We start from the raw sequence: 20386 nt of genomic DNA, 5'->3' as shown, positions 1-20386 counted from the left end.
CTCTTCTTCTTTCTTAGCGGCTGCTTTGATAGCTGCGATTTGGCTTTGAAGACCAGCTATTTCCTTCCTTAAAATGCCAACTTCCAACATCTTCACTGCACTGGGCCTTGCCCTTCTGCTTGACGCTTTCTGCTTTGCACTATTAGGAGTTGGGGTCTCTGTAACATCCGTTTCCAATGTTTCACAAGGATAAACAGACTGCTGGTGTGTCATTGTCCGTAATTTAGTGGAGCGGATGGGTGTTTGCTCATGCCCAAATGCTTCCTCATCCTCTCTTCTTTGGATGTTTGTCTATCCTCAGCTGTGCGGATCAATATTGTCAGTTCTGCAAAAGGAGGTGGGTCTGCTTTCTTTTCTCAAGCTGCAGGTCGGCTATCAGGGCGTCGTCCCAACAGCCTCTGCAAAACTGCCTCACCAAACAGCGGTTTCTCTGTTCACTCGGCAACACCTCCACGCCTGATGGTTGTGCTCAGGATCACATGCAATCTGTGGAGGTAGGCAGATGATTTTTCACCAGGATTTTTGCAAGGTGCTTATAAACTTGGCTAATAATTCATCCCCGTCCTCCACGGAACCGTAGACTGACTCTAGCAGTACAAGACATTCCGATGATGGTGCATTCGGATTTACATGTTTAATAATGTCTGAAGCAGGAGGTAGCAAGCTGTCCAAAATTTTCCGTGTCTTGTATGATTCAGGAAGGGATTGATCATTCAACAGATGGTCAACATTTGCCCTCCAAGTGTCAAAATCAGGCTCGTTGCTTGGACGGGGGCTCCTTCCAGAAAAAGGTTTTAAGCGAAATGAAGAATTGTGTGAAGACAGAGAGTCATTTGATCTGACTATGTGCTCCATCACCATCCTCTGATTTCTGGAGGTGCAATGCAGTCATAGGCAATTTTAGCGATACCGTTTCAGTAGTACTGTCGTCAAAGTCCGTTAAGCGATGCGGTGATGTCGCACTCACTGCTTCCTTGACTGGGCTTTTTGGGCTCTTTATCCTTCGAAGGGTGAGTCAGTATTTCTGCAGCAACTTCTGTTCTCTGTAGAGTTGGGGATTTTTGCCCTGAATGTTCAGGAGTCAGCACATTTGATTTACAAGGGTGTTGCTCCACCTCAGTGTCCATTCTGGCTGTTGAGTGAACTGTAATTTTAATTTCACTCATCTTGTTCAAACTCACGTTGGAGAACTTCTTGAAGGGATTCTCCACTGGCACTTGCTATTGCCTGCAATTTCTCTAAGTATCCTGTTGTGGCGCTACTGGCAGAAGTATATACACTACTTAAGGTGCGTACATGGAACACTGTATCTGCATTAGTGGGACTTTCAATACTTAAGGGCAATTTGGGTTCAAGGTTGCACATGGCAGAATTGTGCGTGAACTCTACTACTGCATTACGATGGAACTCTGAATGTGGGTCATCGATTGATAATATTTGTCGAATAGAGCCAAACTTCTGCAAATATGCTTCTATGGCTTCATCTAGTTCAGTTTGTGTTATGCCACTTACGATCACTGCATTTTCAACTTTAACGTTTTCTCGTTCTCTACGACTCCATTTCTGCTTAATTCACTGTACGATTATTTCAGTGATTATTCACCTCACTATCTACTGCCTCTTCTCTCCTGGCTGGCTCGCCAAAAATCGTAGCGAATACTATATAGTGTATTGCACTCACGTAACGTTTAGAATAGGCCAATAGATCAGAAGAAGGCACGGCTACTGGAGAGAAGAGAACAGCACAACAGGTGAGTGAACAATCGACAAAGTCAATTTTTGTGTTTAACTTCCAATATTTGAAAATTAAAAGTTAACAATTAGTAGAAGTACAGTAAATAATAACAACTGTTCTTTTTGGATTTCACAGAAGCATGGATTCAGCAGATCGAGTACACAAATAAAAAGAGAAAAATAAAAGAGGAAAATAAAATAAAATAAAACTTTTACGACAATCAAATAGTGTTCAGATTTCTTATTATATACTATGTAACACAATAAACTCAAAACAGTTCAACACAGAAACAGTTCCAAAGGCTCGCCTCGTGTTAAACGGCGCTCATCATGAATCGGGAATCAAGAATCGTCAGGGATCTCGGATTTCACAGGGGTTAAAAAAACCCAGCCTTGCAAAACACAGGGCAGAACAATAAACTTTCAATACTTTCAGCGTTAAATTCACATGAATGCATTTTATACGATATTAATTCGACACTCCAAAACTTATTAAACACTATAGCACTTGAATAACTTTTGATACTAAGTTAACTTTATTTTTACACGTATGCTAGCTTTAGCCTATGCGCTATCAGTTTCAGCTCACATGGTCTACGTAAACCGATCATACAATCAACTATTAAATCAGCGGCACTTTTCTGATACAAATATAAAATTTTATCAAGACATTTAAATAAAACTCACCAAGGGATAAATATATATATTCAAGGAGCTCTTTTTGTGGCACTTTTTAACTCTGCAGTTCTTTAAATCTCGCCTCGCCCGCTTAGCTCTCCGATGACAGCTCCTTCACATTAGAATATCACTTCAGAAATCACTATCTGATCATTTCTTTCTAATTAAGGTCACTTACAAAGAAGGATTAGGAGATCGCTTGTGTAGCTGCCTCTTCCCACTCTCAAGAGAATCGAGAATTTTCTCTGACGCGCCTACCCAGAAAAGATAGGCGGGGCTTGACTCACTGCTGCCACTAATTCTTAAAGAGACCATCGCTATTTTTCATCAGCGATGGCGATTACTCCTTATTTAAATCCATATTAACGGCAGTTAATGCGGTTACAAGGTACTCAGTTTACGTCTCAAGTATGGAGGGCTTTCGTGTAAACACCTCGACATTAATGTGAGCCTTACCTCAGGTTACCACCCACAGGCTAATGGACAGGTCGAGAGACTTAATCAGGAGATCGGGAGGTACCTTGAACCTATTGCCACAGAGAACAACACAGGTGGTCAGAGTTTTTACCATGGGCTGAGTATGCTCAGAATTCACTAGTCAAGCTAGCTACAGGTATGACCCCATTCCAGTTTGTCCTCGGGTATCAGTCGCCCATGTTCCAGTGGTCAGGAGAACCATCCAATGTCCCAGCCGTTGATGATTGGATTCAGTAGGAGTGAGAGGGTGTGGGATAGTGCTCATGTACGACTTCAAAGAGCGATCAGGTATCAGGAGATTCAAGGTAACCGCCAAAGACGCCCACATCCCCCATATCAACCTGGACAAAGGGTCTGGCTCTCGACGAGGGACATCAAGATGCGGCTGCCCAGTAAGAAGCTAAGCCCAAGGTATGTTGGACCATTCAAGATAATAAAACAAGTGAATGATGTCACATACCAACTTGAACTACTCTACTAATTATCGTATATCTCCATCCTTTCACGTATCCCTCCTCAAACCGGTCCACCCGGGAGCTGACCCTGGCCCTGAAGCCCCAGAACCACCGCCGCCACTTGAGATTGACGAGAACCCCGCATATCAAGTGAGTGGACTACTGGACTCGCGGAGACTGGGGGTCGGCCCAGTACTTGGTGGACTGGGAGGGTTATGGACCAGAGGAGAGATCCTGGGTAGCCGCTCAGGACATTTTGGACCCATCCCTTATAGAGGAGTTCCACAGAGCCAGACCCGATCGCCCAGCACTCGCGCCTAGGGGAAGACCACGTAACCCACAACGAGATCCATCCCAGGATCAACCATGGCCACGAGAACAACCACGAAACCAATCACGAGATACTGCCCAGGACCAACCACGACCACGTGGATGCCCACGAAATCAATCACAAGATTCTGCCCAGGACCAACCACGACCACGAGGACGCCACACGAGACGTCCACTAAAAGCTCCAGGAGTCGCTCCCTAGTGTGGGGGGTTCTGTAACATCCAGCCAGCAGAGGAGCCCTCTCCTGATTACTGACTCGAGCCGCTCCTCTATCACCACTTCCTGTTTGGTGCTATTTAGCTCTACGCAAGTATTGCCAGCCTGTCTGCCTTACCGAGCGCTTTACCCATTGTGCTACTGACTATCATTGTGTATGACCATTGCTTGCTTTATCGACTCACGGCTTCACGGATCTTCCTTATTTGTTACGGTAACCGATCTCTATTGAACTTTGTTATTGACCTTTGCCTTCCTTCGACTTTGCCCACGGATATCCCTTTGTGTATGTTTGCCTTCGGACTGAAATTACTGTTGCCAACCCTTGCTTGTCTTTGACCATTCTCATCTGTGTGTGTGTTCTAATAAACATCTGCAAATGGAATCGCAGTCGGCTTCCGCCTTCCACTCTGTAACAGCCAATCAGTATCTACTAACGTGGACGCAACCAATCACCTAACAATTACTTCAAAAATGGCGCGATTTTCTAGAGATAAGTTCGGAAATTAGTGATCAAAGTAATTGTGGCGTCGTAAGTTTGATTTTAGTTGTTATCGATAGTGTAACTTTGCCTACTTTAGTTCAATGGTTCAATTATAGAAGTTACACACGCAACACTATCCATAATCGTTTTTGTGTGTTGAACTTTTCAGAAGACTGTCCGATATCCGTTAACCTACTGTAACAATTGACCAAACAGTTTTCATTCTGAACTACTTCTTTCTATACATTCTCCCTTCTTCCCCTTATTTCTGTCTTCACCTTGTGTGTACCTGGATATCGGTTATTACAAGAAAATGAAGCATTACATTTCCAAAAAGTGAATTTGTTCAGAACATGCAAAACCATATCCACGCCAGAATGCTATTCAACTTCTGAAATGGTATCATTTAGGTATCAAATTGAGAATAGAGTGTCAGTAATGTATAACGACGAGATTAAACGTTTCGATTCTCAGGCATTTTCAGATCCCGAACACTTTCAGACGAAGCATGCCATATATTTTGAGGATAATGCCACAGGTGAACATTGTACAAACCACACATGCATTTCACATGTTTAATCTTTATCTCTTGTCTTTCTAGAAAAACTTGCACTGATGTAACTTAAAATGCATTACTTCCATTGTTTGGTCTTAAAACGCTCACAGGTGATGTTTTTCGCCAAGACACTATTCTAGAAACTGTAACTGTTAATGTCAAAGACCTAGTCCTGGTTTAATCTAATCCATAGGATGAACTACCTGTTTTAAGGGAGGCTGGGCCATGATGTTTGGAAATTGCAGTCATTTTTGTCAAATGTCAATTGTAACGTATCGTCAGAAAGTCAAATGTCTAAAATCGTAACTCCAGCGAAATGACTTTAAATAAAGTTCATTGAGACGCCTCTCTTTTGTCTTCTAGGCAGGTCTTTGTGTGTGTAGCTTTTATAATAAATATACAACATAAGTGCATCTCATAAATAAACCTTTTTAAACAAAAATATGAATTATATAAAATCAAATTAAAAACTAATTTAAATATGCATTGAAAACTATTCTACATTTATATAATTATCTGTCTTGCCGCCTTCCATTTCCGCTTTTTTTTAGCGACAGTCGACATCTGGTTTTAGTGTCAGCCACTTCCTGCTGACGGCTGCCGATTTTTTTCGAAACTGGCAGTAATTTGTAAATGGTCTGCAGCAACTATACAGCAAAAATCACTTAAAGAGGAACTTCATCAGAATGTGTGAGATTTTCAGTCTAAACTGTGTTCAGAGCTGGTCGCAGTGCGGTGAAACCTACATAGTTCTCACGTGCTGTATTCACACGCTAACACACCTCAACAACAACGAGAACAACACACCAAAAAATACAGCCATTAGTAACGGGAAGAGAAAAAGTTTTAGTTACACAACAATTGAGGCAATGATTCAAGCTCATTCTTTGAAATGTAGATGTTGATGTAGATGTGTCTACTGTGATAGCACACGTGACGCCTGCAAGATGTCTGTTAAAGATCTCTTGATCTGGAAAGCATCTGCTGGCTACAAACATCTAGCAGACGTCAGTTGTGCATGCATTCGAAAAGCATAACATCTCAAAGACATCTAATCGACGTCTATTAGACATCTAAAAGGAGACGCTCAATAGACGTATTGCAGATGAGCAAACTACCTAAATAATACGTCTTGCTGATGTCACATAGACGCTCTCTAGATGTACGCACGCTATCTAACGGCAGCGCTTGGCTGACTGAAAACCTCGCAATGAAGCAAACAAATAGCTCTTCAAAGTCTCAATTCTACAATTAAATTCAAACTACAATAAGTGTTAACCGCCTCAGATTAACTGATGAGCAGAAAAGTAATTCATCGGTATAGTGTGGGCGATCTTAAATAGGATCTTAAAGTCTGGAGGAGGAGCTGGCGACGTTTAAAGGAAGAGATGCAATTATTTGGACAGTAAGAGAAAATGGCTGATAAGAGTCAGATGTGTCTGCTGGGACTCGTTCTCTCTGCACTTCTCACAGGTGAAGAAATCTCTTTATTATCTTTACCATAAAAGATGCACGATTTGAACAACGGTCTATTTAAACAATTTAGTTTGATTTCTGAAGCTTAACTCGGCACAATGAAATTTTGATGAAATTCAAGTGATGTAAATACCGTTTTATTATTTATTGCTTGTTTAGAATTGTACATTTGAAACTCTCTAAAGTCTCCTAAACTATGAAGTATACCAGAAAGCAGATTATATGACATGCAAAAAAAAACAGTTTAGTACTTCTTAAGATGAACTTAAGATCATCTAAGTGCACTAAAATGCACTTTTAACATACTTTGTTTTTAAAAACGTAATTAGTTACCACTTGAGTGCACTATTGTATGAAAGACAGTTTCAAGTGTGCTACAAATACATCAGTGCATCTGTTCTGTAATATAATGTGGTCCCAGTAAATTTTATATATATTTATAGATATATATATGGTTCTCACTCGATCTGCATTCATAAGGATTTTTGAAAATAAAAATCATCATAAATTACTCATCTTTGCAAGCACAGGGGTTTTTTTTCATTTAATCAATTTTTTGTTAACCCTGATTTCTTCGTTTCTTTCTGCAACTACCCTGAACTGAAAACATGAGACAAAAAGATTGTATTTACAGATTATTCATCAAGAAAATGTCTGAAATCTATCCAGCTATCTATCTATCACATAGCAACCTCCCAGAATACCCTAGCAAGCACCCTGAGTACCCTAGAAACACATGGCAACACCCTAGCAACCACCCGGGTCTATCACATAGCGACTATTTATCCGTCTCATTGTTTATTCTACTTTCAAACTTCTTCACATCAACACATTCAAACTACAAGCATTTTAAACCACTGCTTTCTCAAGACAACTTTTGCCGAATGTTTATTCAAGCTTTAATAATTATTATCATCATCATTTAGGTACCGGTGGAGCGAGTGATACTCATGTGTTCTGCAGTTCTGGTGAAAATGTCAGTCTGCCCTGTAATAATGCTCTTTTTGGCTGTACATCAACTGCATGGATGTATAGCAAACAATCAGGGACAGTTGAACTGATTTATGGAGGAAAAAGAAGAAAGACATAGAGAGATCTGAGAGACTGAGTCTGGGCTCTGACTGCTCTCTGAACATCACTAAAGTCACGAAAGAAGATCATGGATCTTACATCTGCCGGCAATTTGTGACTGGAAAACAAGGAAAGAATGAACAACAAGGAAATGATTCACGCGTTTATCTGCATTTTCTTCATGGTGAGTGTTTCTTTAAGTTGTATGATTAAATCCTTTCTTTACGTTTAATCTCACACGTTCAGTGTCAATGATTTCTGTTTTATTTTGTCTTTCAGTCACTTCATCCTCCTCTCTCAGATCAGTCAAGGCAGCTCTGTGACTCTCTCCTGTCAGTTGTATTGTGATCTAATCTCTTGTGATTCTTTGGTCCGTGATGAAGTTCAGCTGATCTGGGTGAATCAGACCGGTGTGAATCTACAGACAGACTCCAGATATCAGATCTCATTCTCCTCAGAACACTGTAACATCTCTCTGACTACAAAACTCCAGAATGAAGATCTCAACAGAGAGTGGAGATGTGAGGTTACTCAGAGAAATCAACCAAGACCTCGGTCACGTATACTGTCAAGTATTCAGGTAAAAGAAAACCAAACCCAATGGATTTCACAAACACAACATGAGGATTAATAATGTAGTTAATTGAGGACTAACTAAAGAGATACATGCTGCAGCTTTTACTCTTAAAAATTAGGCATAAACAACTTAATGTTGTACAGAAATAACTCTCATCCCGTGATAATTCAACGCAAACTATATTTCATGTGAGTTTATCAAGGATGATAAAATGAATGTTTAACAGTGTGTCGATGATAAACGTTCATCTTCTTGCAGCTGCAGTCGATTCAACAAAACCGCTCCCAGTCAAGAATAAACCAAGACAAACTACACGACCAGGTGCACCATCACTGACTCACAACATCAGTGTCTGGTTTATACACGAGTCACGACCATAGTACACCCTTTAGTCCAGGGATGTCAAACTCAGTTGTACAAGGGGCCAAAATTCAAAACACACTTTAGGTCGCGGGCCGAACAGGATAAACATTTATTTAACACACTAAAACTAAATGTTATTATGCTGAAACAAACGTAAACCTTAAATTACTTCTATTTAATTTTTTGCTCTTCATAAAAACATCTTGTTAAATATAACATTCAAATTCCTTTGCTCCTATGTCAATGTATATATATAAAAAAAAATAAACTTAAATATCCCAAAAGATTTTGCTCTCCTTAAAAATACCTCCTGTCGAAATTATACAAGTTAGAAATATGAACATGCTACAAAACCTGGAAATGTACATAAAATGTGTGCTTTTCAGCAATACCAATTCAAATCATTCCGTTTTCTTTGCTCTTATGACTCTGATCTGATTATATGCTCTGACCGCAGCCGGATACCTGGCATCTTTTTTTGGCAACAAGTTTGGTGTAAAGTCCTGTGTTGTGGAGATTCTCAGGATGGACAGCAGGTGCTCATCAGTGAGACGACTTCTGTGTGCTGTTTTGTTCACCTTCATCACTGAGAAGAGCTTCTCACACAGATATGTGCTCCCAAACGTACACAAGGTTCGAGCCGCATGAAGACGGAGCTGAGGCATTGATGTAGGGATGGAGTGAATGAACTGTGTCGTACTTTGCCTTCAGTGTCCCATTACACTGCAGCTCAATCAGTTCCATCTGAATCTGCGCAGGTGCAGTTTCAACATCGACGGCAAATGGTTGCGAGCAACTCAAAACTCTTTTTTTGTGCTTCAAAGTCACTAAACGCTGTGCGAACTCAGCGCAGAGTGTGCTCAGTTCGTTTTGGGGAACACATTTGTGCTGACTTGGTTCAACATTACTTGCTCTGAATCCAGGTCTTTCAGGTTATCCTTGTGTTTTGTCTCAAAGTGCCATCTTATATTGAATTAGCTCCACAAATGAGACACACGGGTTTACCCGTCCCATCGGTTATTAAAGGCTCTGTTTTCAGAATCAACTTTTCTCTTCGGCATCGTGAGGGGTATCTTCGGCTAACGGCTATCTTCGTAATATCTTGTAATAGCTAGACTTAATTGACGCGAGAAGTAAGCGGCAAGGCAGCTGAAGCGTTGCATTATGGGATCTGTAGTTCTGTGCAGTATTGCGTTAACAGCGCTTCATATCGATGGGCCATGAATAACGATAATGTAAAATGATCTTGCGGGCCAGATATGATTGCAAGGCGGGCCGGATGTGGCCCGCGGGCCGTGAGTTTGACACATGTGCTTTAGTCGTTTCAAAATGATTACACAATAAAGCTTTTTACAGAATATAATATAAATCATTCACTTTTTCCTCAAGATTGTACTCCAGATTGTGTTGATTATAAACGTTCATCTTCTGCAGCTGCAGTCGATTCAACAAAACCGATTCCAGTCAGCAGCTCCGAGAAGAAACCAAGACAAACTAAACCAGCAGCTCAAGGTACGTGATCCCTGACACTTACTCAGCATCTCAAGTCTCTTTTTTTAAAAATAATCTTCATGACTATGGTTTTGCATCTCAATGTACAACATACCAGTGGATCCACTGAGATGGCTTCAGCTATGCATGGCTTGTTCACATCTCAGCACGTTTGAACTGATCTAATGTGATCCACAGATGCAGCTGATAGCGCGTGTGGTAAGACGTATACGTTATTCAGAGGTACGAAATGGCTTTGCTTGCACCCGAAACCATCACTGAATTTTTCAAGGGTTTGATATGGTCCGTTGCTCCATACTCTAGCTATTTTTTCTCGCATCTTTCCTGCAGTCATTGTGATTATTGTTGAGATCGCAGTGTTCGTTGCTCCTACTGTCGTTCTTCTTCAGATCAGCTGTGTTAAAAGAGCTGGTGAGTTCTGAACGTCACCGAATCTCTTTATTTACACGTTAAAAAGGTCATTAATACTATTGTATTTCTTTTGCAGGCAGGAAGATCTCTCGCCAGCCAGAGGAAATAGAGATGCCTACAGTATTACAATAACGTACTCTCATAATACTACTTATTTTCATATTTGTAGATATACGCATACAGCTTTCGGTGTTATTTTTACAGCGCTTTTATTTTACAGAATGCTTTAAATATTAAATAAACCGATACATGTGCGATTATTTACGCAAAAATGTATTTTTATATTTAAAATAAATTAAATTTAAGTGTTTTATTGATCCAGTTTTTTATTCACAATATATGCTGCAGATATTTACAAATGCTTTGTTTCCTCTTAACCCTAAATAGGAAAATACTGAAATAATTGTATTCGCATCAACATACTTCAGCATGATTTCTTGTTAAAGCTACATGGTTCAAAGGTTTTGCTTCTGTCGCCATCTATGTTTAAAAACCTGGTATTGCAGTTTCTTGCTGAATTATATTTCATATGTGGGATATAAAAAAGCGCTCCCTTCAAACTGGTTTTCTTTAAAATATAAATTCTGAAGCAATCCTTCTGACTTTTTTAAATATTACTGATTATTTATATTTTTATATCATTTTTGTTATATTTTATTTAGTTTTTATGTTATTTTATATTAATATTATTTTATAATGATATTTTTATTATTTAAAAATTTAATAATTTTATTTTTAAATGTTGAATGTTTTGCATACAACTAAATATTAAGTAACATGTTAGTCTTAAGATAAAACATAGAAAATAAGTGTGGACTAAAGATGTTTAAGTTGTTTTAGATCACAAATGTATTTGCTTGTCAATTTAAAAGGAATTGTATATAAATAAATATCAAGTACAGTGTGTCTCATATTTGCATTATTGAATATCCTAAACTGTAGGGTGTTTATTTATTTTCATTGTTAAAGTGTTGAAAGATTTTTCAAGAAGTTCCATTCTATGCTTAAAACTGCCATTATTACAGTCTCCATAAAAATAATATACCTTTTATTATACCTTTATTATTATAGTATACCTTTTATGAAAAAAAATGTTTCTAGCATGGGATTAAGTTAATAAATGAAGGTTATGGCAACATTATGTCATATTTAACATGTTTTTATTTGATATCATATAAATATTTTCCGCCTCAGGACCCCCTCCATCATCAGGCTCCTAGAATCGTCTTGACCTTCCTCCACTGGACTGAGGTGAAGACTTCTGTCCAAATCCTAAAAGTAGACATAGATAATAAAAAAGTTCAAAACCAATTACAAATAATGTGCATTTAGGTTTTTAAAACTTTGAAAGACTTAGTATGAATGAAATATTCAGATTAATCTTTTCGACGCTGACTCAGAAAACTGAAGAAGTCAAAAGCTGAACATCTGATTGTCCAAGTGCATGAATTATTTGAAATTGACGTACAACAATGATTGATAAATAATGAAACAATACCGCTTTACTATGTCACGTCTCGAAGGGTAAGAGAAAACACCTGTTCCTCCATGTCCTCTCACTTTCCACGACTTTTTCGATTAAATGTGAATCCTTACTTACTGACATTGTATCACCACAATTCTGGGTGGATTTGCCTTAGAATCGTGGTGTGAGCGATACCGGAGTGAAACCAGTGCAACCTTCACCACTCTCCAAACCCCCTTCATCACTTTTTGAAGACTTTTCTAAAATATAAACCATAAATAATAGGCTCAATAATAGGAGATGGAGATTGTGAAAGAGGGTTTCATTGAGCTTGTGAGGAACATCTTTTGTGAATTTTATTATTCTCTTTTCATTCCTATGCGTGACCATGGACCACAAAGCCAGTCATAAAGTTGAATGTTGGGATAGGACAAAACATTTGAAAATCTGAAATGTAAAAAATCTCAATATTGAGAAAGTTTTCCAACTGAAGTTCTTAGCAATGCGTATTACTCAAAAACTATGTTTTAATATATTTACAATAGGAAATATACTAAATATCTTCACGGAGCGTGATCTTTACTTAACGTCCAAATGACGGCAAAAATTATTGAGACGTATTTTTGGCTAGTGCTATAAATATACCCTAGCGACTTAAGACTTAAGTCCAGGGTCACATATTTTTGATCGCATGAATCTCCATACCCCTTATACAGCGTGCCTGTGTTTAACAATGAACTTTGCAGATAAAGTTAAAGATAAAGACAACTTAAGACCTACTTAATGTGTTACGCTTCCTTTCGTTTGTCCGGTTGACGCACAGGATCCGCTGTCTAGTTGGTAAAACCACCTGTGCTCTTCTAGATGCTGTAGCATCGGTCTGTCAGCTGGATTGCGGGTCAAACACTGGTAAATCAGGCCACGGCATTCTGTAAAGTTTTCAGAGGGAGAGCGCAGGTTAGTCATACTTTTCAAATGTACCAAATTAAATAATCGGGTCTTTACACATGTTACTTGCTACACCAAGAGTAAAGAGGTCTCTGTTCAGTTTACCTGAGGATAAAGTCTGTTTCACGGGAGTGTAGTTACGCAGTATTTTGTCTTTGCTTTTAAAGGGCAGACATCCATGCAGGATTCGGAAGAGAATCATGCCCACAGCCCAGACATACGCCGGGCCGGCGTGGAACGTGGAATCCTTCATGACCTCGGGTGGGGTGTACAGCTGTGCTCCTGCAAGAGAAACGTTTTTTAGCATCGAACTATTGCGTTATCAAAAGGCAACACCGTGATCAATGTAACACAAAACACACCTTGATATTGACTGCTGAGATTGCCCCCGCGGTGGATCAGTTGAGCGCAGCCAAAGTCAATTAGCTTGAGCTCCAAAGTAGTGGGAGTCACTAGGATGTTCCCCGTGTGGATGTCGCCGTGGAAGACCCTTCGGTCGACGCAGTGTTTCAAAGCTTGGATTAACTGACCGATTAACCAGCATGCTTCCCGTTCATTGATGGGCTCGAGCACTCGATGTACTCATTCAAGGTACAGCAAGGTTTAGGGAACTCCATGATGAGCACGAAGCTCGTCTTTTCTCAGTCCATTCGTACAATTTGATGACGTTGGGGCATAATGGAGGTTTTCCCAACCTGAGCAACATTGCCACTTCTGCAAGCACGGGTTTGGAATGACCAGCCTAGAGAGAGAGAGCAAGAGAGAAAAAAAAAACGGTTCACTACTTGGACGATGAACATCATTCTGCTTAGATTTGCACTTAAATCTCTGTTGTCTATTTCATTTCTGCTTTATGTTAGCTACAGGTATTTACAGCAATAGTCACTCAATCCTTAGATTTGTCAACTTACAAGATGAAGATAATGGTCAGTCTGACGCTTGCGGATGTACTTCACGGCAACCTGTGAATGGCAAAAATTAAGTTAATTTCTCCAAACACACCAAAGGATCTCGACAGTGGACACACATCTCTACATCTGAAGCAAAATGATGATACAAGTCAATAAAATTGCTTTACCGTCGTTTTGTCACCAAATAGGTAGGTTGCCTCATACACCTTGCCATAACTTCCGTGTCCTAGAAGATCTCCCAATAAAAAGACAGGTGCTCTACCTGAAAAACAGATAGGAAGAAGTTACAGTACCAGATTTACAGTCTGAATTCTGATTTAAAGCAGAGAAATATAGGTAATAATGATTCACCGGATTGCAGATTGATTCCCAAATCCGAAGAATCCGGCTCATGCGGCAACGCTGGATTGGCTGGATTGGCTGGAGTGGCTGGATTGGCTGGAGTGGCTGGATTGGGTGGACTGGCTGGAGTGGCTGGATTGGCTGGAGTGGCTGGAGTGGCTGGAGTGGCTGGATTGGCTGGAGTGGCTGGATTGGCTGGAGTGGCTGGATTGGCTGGATTGGCTGGAGTGGCTGGATTTGCACTGGCCTCTTGCACAGGTGGGGGGGGGGACTGGAGAGCTTCATAGCCCTGGTCAGAACTGGTCTGACAGCTTGGCTCAAACTCAAAAGAAAGGACAATCTGCTAAGTCCTCATCACTGTCTGGATCCACCTGTGGCGTCGAACCCTGGACAATCTTCGAGTCACGACAGAGGAGGAGGTGCTTTACTGCCTCACGGAATCTCCTGATGAGCATACGGACCGCTTTCCCCTTTCTCTGCTTTTAGGCTTTTCTAAAATGGAGATAAATAATACAACAAAAGTTACATGCAGTGAATTACAGCAGTGCGTGGTAATAGACAACAGATGGTAGAAATAACAGAAACCTAAAGTAACTAAGACTCACCATCACCCAGATCAGAACAGGAGGATCTGCCACAGGTGATGACTGGGATCGGCCATTTCTACGTCAGGTATTTGCTCGCTCCTGGAGGGACCTGGCACACACGACGACTCTTCACAGACATCTTCACTGACCTGGCCTGGCAGACACACCGGCTCAGGATCTGTGTTGGCCGTCGGTGCGATTCTGGGAGGACTCGGGACAGGCGTCAGCTCTGAATCATCTTGATCCGGCTGTGGTGTAATATTCACCACTCGGTTTGGATCACAGCAAAGGAAAGGACGCTTTACAGCCTTCCATACTCCGAAAGACAGCACGGGCTCCTTTCATCTTCTTTCCTTTTGCAGGTTTTTCTAAAATAAAGAAAAATCGAGGGTAACCTACAGATCTCTGACTACAGATTCGAGTTCTGGGAAAGAAAGTGATGTTAATAAATGCACCTACAATAACCAGCTCACCTGTTGGGCTGTTCTCCACATCGTTTGAAGGACAAAACTTCACGGGTCCTGCATTATCTGAGCCAACGCTCCCTGAATCTCTTGTTGTTGTTGCCTTGACAGGCTTTTTTGTCAGCTGTCTCTTTAATGCTGACAGAGTCAGACATCACGTCTGAAGTAAGACCGATCATCTCCACTCTTTCTCTCTCAACTTCACTAAACTCCATAAAACACTGTTTGATTATATTATAAACCAAAAGGAGTTCGTGTCAGTACAATGTTTATCGACTGAAGCATTCGGTGAGAACAACCATCCGTCGATACTCTACACTTTCGCGCAAGAAATGCGATTCAAAAGTTCGAAATTAACGCGTGGTTTGTGACGTCATACCTCGATGTCACGAGACCGCCCGGCCCGCGCGCTTCTTGTTTTGTTTTGAACCGTTCTAAACAGGCGCGTGCTTGAATTTCACAGCCGGCTCCATTCATATATTAAATATATTAGTATAAAAGTATATTGTGACTTAAACACGCTGCACGCATCGAACGTAACGTCCGTGCCTAAACGGGTATCGGGCGTGAACTTCCTGGGACACGGTAATGTCTTATAGTGTATAACGTTAATATTTCGAATAATATCACAGTTTTATAACGATTTAACGAAGAGCAGTTCATAATTTTCAAAATAATAATTTTTTCCGCGACAAATCTGAGGGGTTTGTTAGGTTTATATCGTGATGATTAACGGAAATTGTTTTGCTAACGCTAAATTAAATTGGAGATTTTGATGTCCAGAAGCCATTTGAAAGTTTGACTTATTATTTGATACTTTAAGCATTTTGTCACTCATTAATAATAAATATTGAATATACATTCTAGTAATTTTTGGTGCGTCTAATTTATTTACTGTACCTAAATATTTGTATTTTTCGCTTATTCCCCTACAATGTTTATTATAGCATTGTTTCCTTAGTCTATAATTTGTATTTGTACTTAATTAGAGGTCACTTTATTTAAATTCAACCTTTCTATGTTATAAGGATCGTATTTATTTTTTACACGTGTCCCCTGTTTTTTCTCAGATGCATCATTCCCTGCAGGTGCCTGAAGATGATCTTCTCTGGTCGACTCAAGAAGATGTGATGACCTGACCGATAAAGAAATGGCCAAATTCTTGGTAAGTCGAGCTCATCGCTGTACAACAATCCTTGCCAGATGGAAATCTCAAAATATTATTTTATTTTGAGCTAGAGCTGCTTTACAGCACACTTTAGATTTGCCTAAAGGTTGCGTTACACACTTGAAGATCTACCTAATGTAATCAGAGAGAGGAAGAAAACACATATATTTGGTAACACTTATATTTTACTTAATGCATTACTAATAAGGTGTTACTGCAGAATTAATAGGCAATTCTTTTTCTAATACTGTTGTTGTTACACAGCAGGAAATAGAAACTTGGCTGATAGGACGCAGTTTTTGCATGGATGGAGCGAGAACAATGTAAGCATCTAAAACACTTTCACACAGTTCAGATGAATGGTAAAAATCACCTCCTTTAACAGCGCAGTTAAACCAAATGTATGACGCTAAAATAAGTTCAGCACTAAAAACAACATTGTAATAAGACGTATTGTTACATGCATCTGGCTTATAGATCAACCGCTTTTTCTGCGCGCACTTTAGATGTGTAAGAATATTATTCTCGATATTCGAAGGACAGTGCGACCACGTGCAGTGCGTTTTATTCATATCCATACCGTTTTGCTCCAAAATCACTGTATAACACCGTTGCAGTTTTATTATTCATGAATTCAAGCATCGCTATCTGCATGCTGTTCAGCTATAGTTATATTTGATGCATTTGTCCATGTAAGGGATTTTTCACACATGAAAGAAACATTACAGTACATGGGCGATATAGTAACTTGTAGTTTTTCAGCAAACTGCTTTTTACTCTTAAAGCAGACGTGACACGGGCGATTCTGAAGATCAGAACTTCATGAGTCCTCCCACGTGTCACGGTTGATTTTATCTGAAAATCGTAGACTGTGTGATAAAGAAAGAATTCTGAAGACATTCAGTCAAATTAAATTGAACCGGTTAACCTTCAGAACTGCTTCAGAACCCTGGGTTGCCAGTTTGGCGGGAAAACAGCGTATTTTATTTCTGTCATGGAAGCTGGCAAAGGAAAGGGGACAGAGCGGGAATCTGGCAACCTGCATGTGCATCAAGTCTAAAGTAAGACATCTCCAATATTTTGAATTTGTACTGCAATACCTAGTTCAACCACTTTCTTTTAACCAATTTGTTGCTGTTCTCACAAAACACTGTTTTTCCAGCCAGATGCAGACTATATTCTCATCAATGTTGCTCCTGAAATGAGGAGAAAACTACTTTCAGGACCTCCTTCAAGAAATTGAATGTGGAGGTAGGTTTTGTGTTGTACTGTAACTTTTATTGTTAATCTTATTGGAACGGTTTATCCAAAATTAAAATCACTACTAATCACGCTTACTCAATTTTAAGCTGTGCAAGATAACGACTTTGCTTTATCAAAAGAGGAATATTGAACTGGGATAGAGGAAAAGAGACTATTTTAATATTAAAACATATAATGATATTCTACGGAATATTGTGTGCTTATAATTTTATAGCAACAGTTTGGACAGGACCCTTTTCATTTCTAACATGACAAGGCCTCTATGGTTAAAAAAGAAAAGCTTGAACGTGACTTTAAATGCAGTCCTTGAGCCAAAAACTCACCATTAAACGCCAAGGTGTTCACCAAGAGGGTAAAAAACTATGGAAATGTAAGTTATCAGACGTTAGTGAGTTTGTGTCAGCTTTTGCAAATTATAGGATCTGGAAACCAGTGAAGGTTTGAATTCTCCCAGCGTTGATTGTACCTCCAGAAAGGAAAGAATCAGATTTGGAGACCAGCGGAGGTTTGACCTCTACCAGCGAAACGTGGGCTTCAACATCTGAAGAGAGGGAGATGATCGATCTGCTGGCTGAACTTCAGGCCGCGACAGTTCTCGAAGGTTAGAGAAGTTTACTTAAACACTTAAAATGTTTTAAACAAGGAGTATAATTCATTGTTTGATTGATCATACACACTCACTTACATACATGCTTTTCACAGACAGCCTTTAACTGAAGACATCCCATCACGGTTTTCCCAATTTAGGGATTTATACTACATGTGCTCCTTTCATGTAAGATGTATTCCCATCAGGAGCGTGTGGAATGAGGGAAGCACAATGCTCAGGTACCAACACTTAATTTATGCAACATTATATTTAAGATTACCGTTTCAAAGCAAAAAAACTAATGTTTTACTTTCTAGGCACTTACTAACCTGCACATGGTCAGGCTGACAGGCTACAGCAAGAATCTGAATGCTAAGCTCTTGTCTACCTTGAAGACCTGCATTGAATCTCTCAATCCTGATGTCTTGGGAGACCATCAGCAAGTGAGGGAGATGATGACTGGGTATTCATGCTCAAATGTATTACTTTCAGACTTTTATTCTTATCATCTCTTATTTCTGGTTCCTGATGGTTTGCCTGTCCCATCTGAAAGATGAGGGCGAGTTCCAGCTTCGCCGACTCCACATTTGTGACAGGTAGCATCACGCGTCCACACCTGCATTCAGACTCAAACATTACATGCGTTGCTGATGTTCTTCTGCCGTTTAAGCTGTGGCTTTCAGAGGAGCTTCAGAGAGGACTCCAACTACCTCTCACTGATCAGTCCTCAAAGAATCCTCACTGACAACCTGCGGCAATACTTCAAAGTGAGTGATGTTAATTAAATCACATCAGAAGGAGTATGCAACTTCTGATTGGCTGACATCTGTGTTTGTTTCTCTAGGCATCTTCATTTGAATGCTCCTGCAGTGAGTGTCTCATCTGGGCAGCAGTTAGTATTGTGGTAAGAGATTCTTCCCGTTGTTTTATTGACTTAGTCACTCATTCAGCATCAGACTAAAGTTGGTCTCTCCTGGAATGCAGTGACACCAGTATCAAAAGAACCAGATGGTCAAAATCAACCCTTAACTTTGTCCTATAGTCCAGCCCTACTCAGTACCCAGCAAATTCAGTTACAGTGTTTTGCAACCATAGGACAGGAAGAGTTTAATAAACTAATCACTAAGTCTAAGTCTGCCACATGTGTATTAGATCCTATTCCAACTAAATTTCTGAAAGATATATTACCAGCTGCCGGTGAACCTCTTCTAAATATTATTAACTCCTCCTATCATTAGGTCACGTTCCCAACCCATTCAAATTAGCAATTATTAAGCCTCTGATCAAAAAATCACAACTTGATCCTAATGGACTATCTAACTACAGACCGATATCAAATCTCCCATTTATATCAAAAATATTAGAAAAAATTGTGTCAGCGCAGTTATGCTCCTTCTTAAAGATGAATGACGTCTATGAGGAGTTTCAGTCAGGTTTTAGACCGCACCATAGCACAGAAACCGCATTAGTTAAAATCACTAATGACCTGCTCTTAGCCTCTGACCGAGGCTGCGTCTCGCTACTAGTTTTATTGGATCTCACTGCTGCATTTGACACTTTAGATCATAATATTCTCCTGGAGCGTTTAAACACACACTGTGTACAGGGACAGGCTTTAAAGTGGTTTAAATCATACCTATCAGACCGTTATCAATTTGTAGATATAAACGGAGACCGTTCTAGTATAATGCCTGTGAAGTGTGGTGTGCCTCAAGGATCAGTTTTAGGCCCCTTACTGTTCTCGATATACATGCTGCCCTGGGAACATTATTAGAAAGCACAGGGTTAATTTCCACTGTTATGCAGATGACACACAGCTATACATTTCATCTAAGCCTGATGAGTTATCAGAAATGTCTAAATTAACAGAGTGTGTTAAAGACATAAAACAAAAATTTTCTTCTATTAAACTCTAATAAAACAGAGGTGCTTCTTATCGGACCAAATTCATGTTTACAGCAAATTTCTGAGCTCAAACTACAATTAGATGGATGTGATATAAACGCGTTACTCCGACAGTTAAAGACTTGGGTGTGATATTGGACAGCAACCTGTCCTTCGAACACCATATCACTCATGTTACAAAATCTGCCTACTATCATCTTAGAAATATTGCTAAACTCAGACACATGCTCTCTCTCTCAGATGCAGAAAAGCTAGTTCATGCGTTCATGACATCTAGACTGGATTACTGTAATGCGCTGCTCGCTGGTTGTCCAGCATCTTCAATAAACAAGCTTCAGTTAGTGCAGAACGCATGCGCTCGAGTTCTTACCAGGACAAGGAAATATGATCATATAACCCCAGT

The 20386-nt window shown here is 39.9% G+C and overlaps 1 long non-coding RNA gene and 2 pseudogenes across 1 annotated transcript; 2 read left to right on the top strand and 1 right to left on the bottom strand.

The window, feature by feature from the left end:
- The first annotated feature begins 6346 nt into the window (after window positions 1–6346).
- On the top strand, window positions 6347–10233 carry LOC122342258 (annotated as a pseudogene).
- Window positions 10234–11977: 1744 nt separating this feature from the next.
- Window positions 11978–15088, bottom strand: LOC122342257 (annotated as a pseudogene).
- Window positions 15089–18635: 3547 nt separating this feature from the next.
- Window positions 18636–19157, top strand: LOC122343200. Its single transcript, XR_006250722.1, has 3 exons — window positions 18636–18674; window positions 18749–18845; window positions 18923–19157. It is a non-coding gene; the product is annotated as an uncharacterized LOC122343200 (long non-coding RNA).
- The last annotated feature ends 1229 nt before the right edge of the window (window positions 19158–20386 follow it).

This window comes from Puntigrus tetrazona, chromosome 4 (genome assembly GCF_018831695.1).
Source record: "Puntigrus tetrazona isolate hp1 chromosome 4, ASM1883169v1, whole genome shotgun sequence".
Lineage (NCBI taxonomy): Eukaryota > Metazoa > Chordata > Actinopteri > Cypriniformes > Cyprinidae > Puntigrus > Puntigrus tetrazona.
This window is presented reverse-complemented; position numbering and strand designations above follow the sequence as displayed.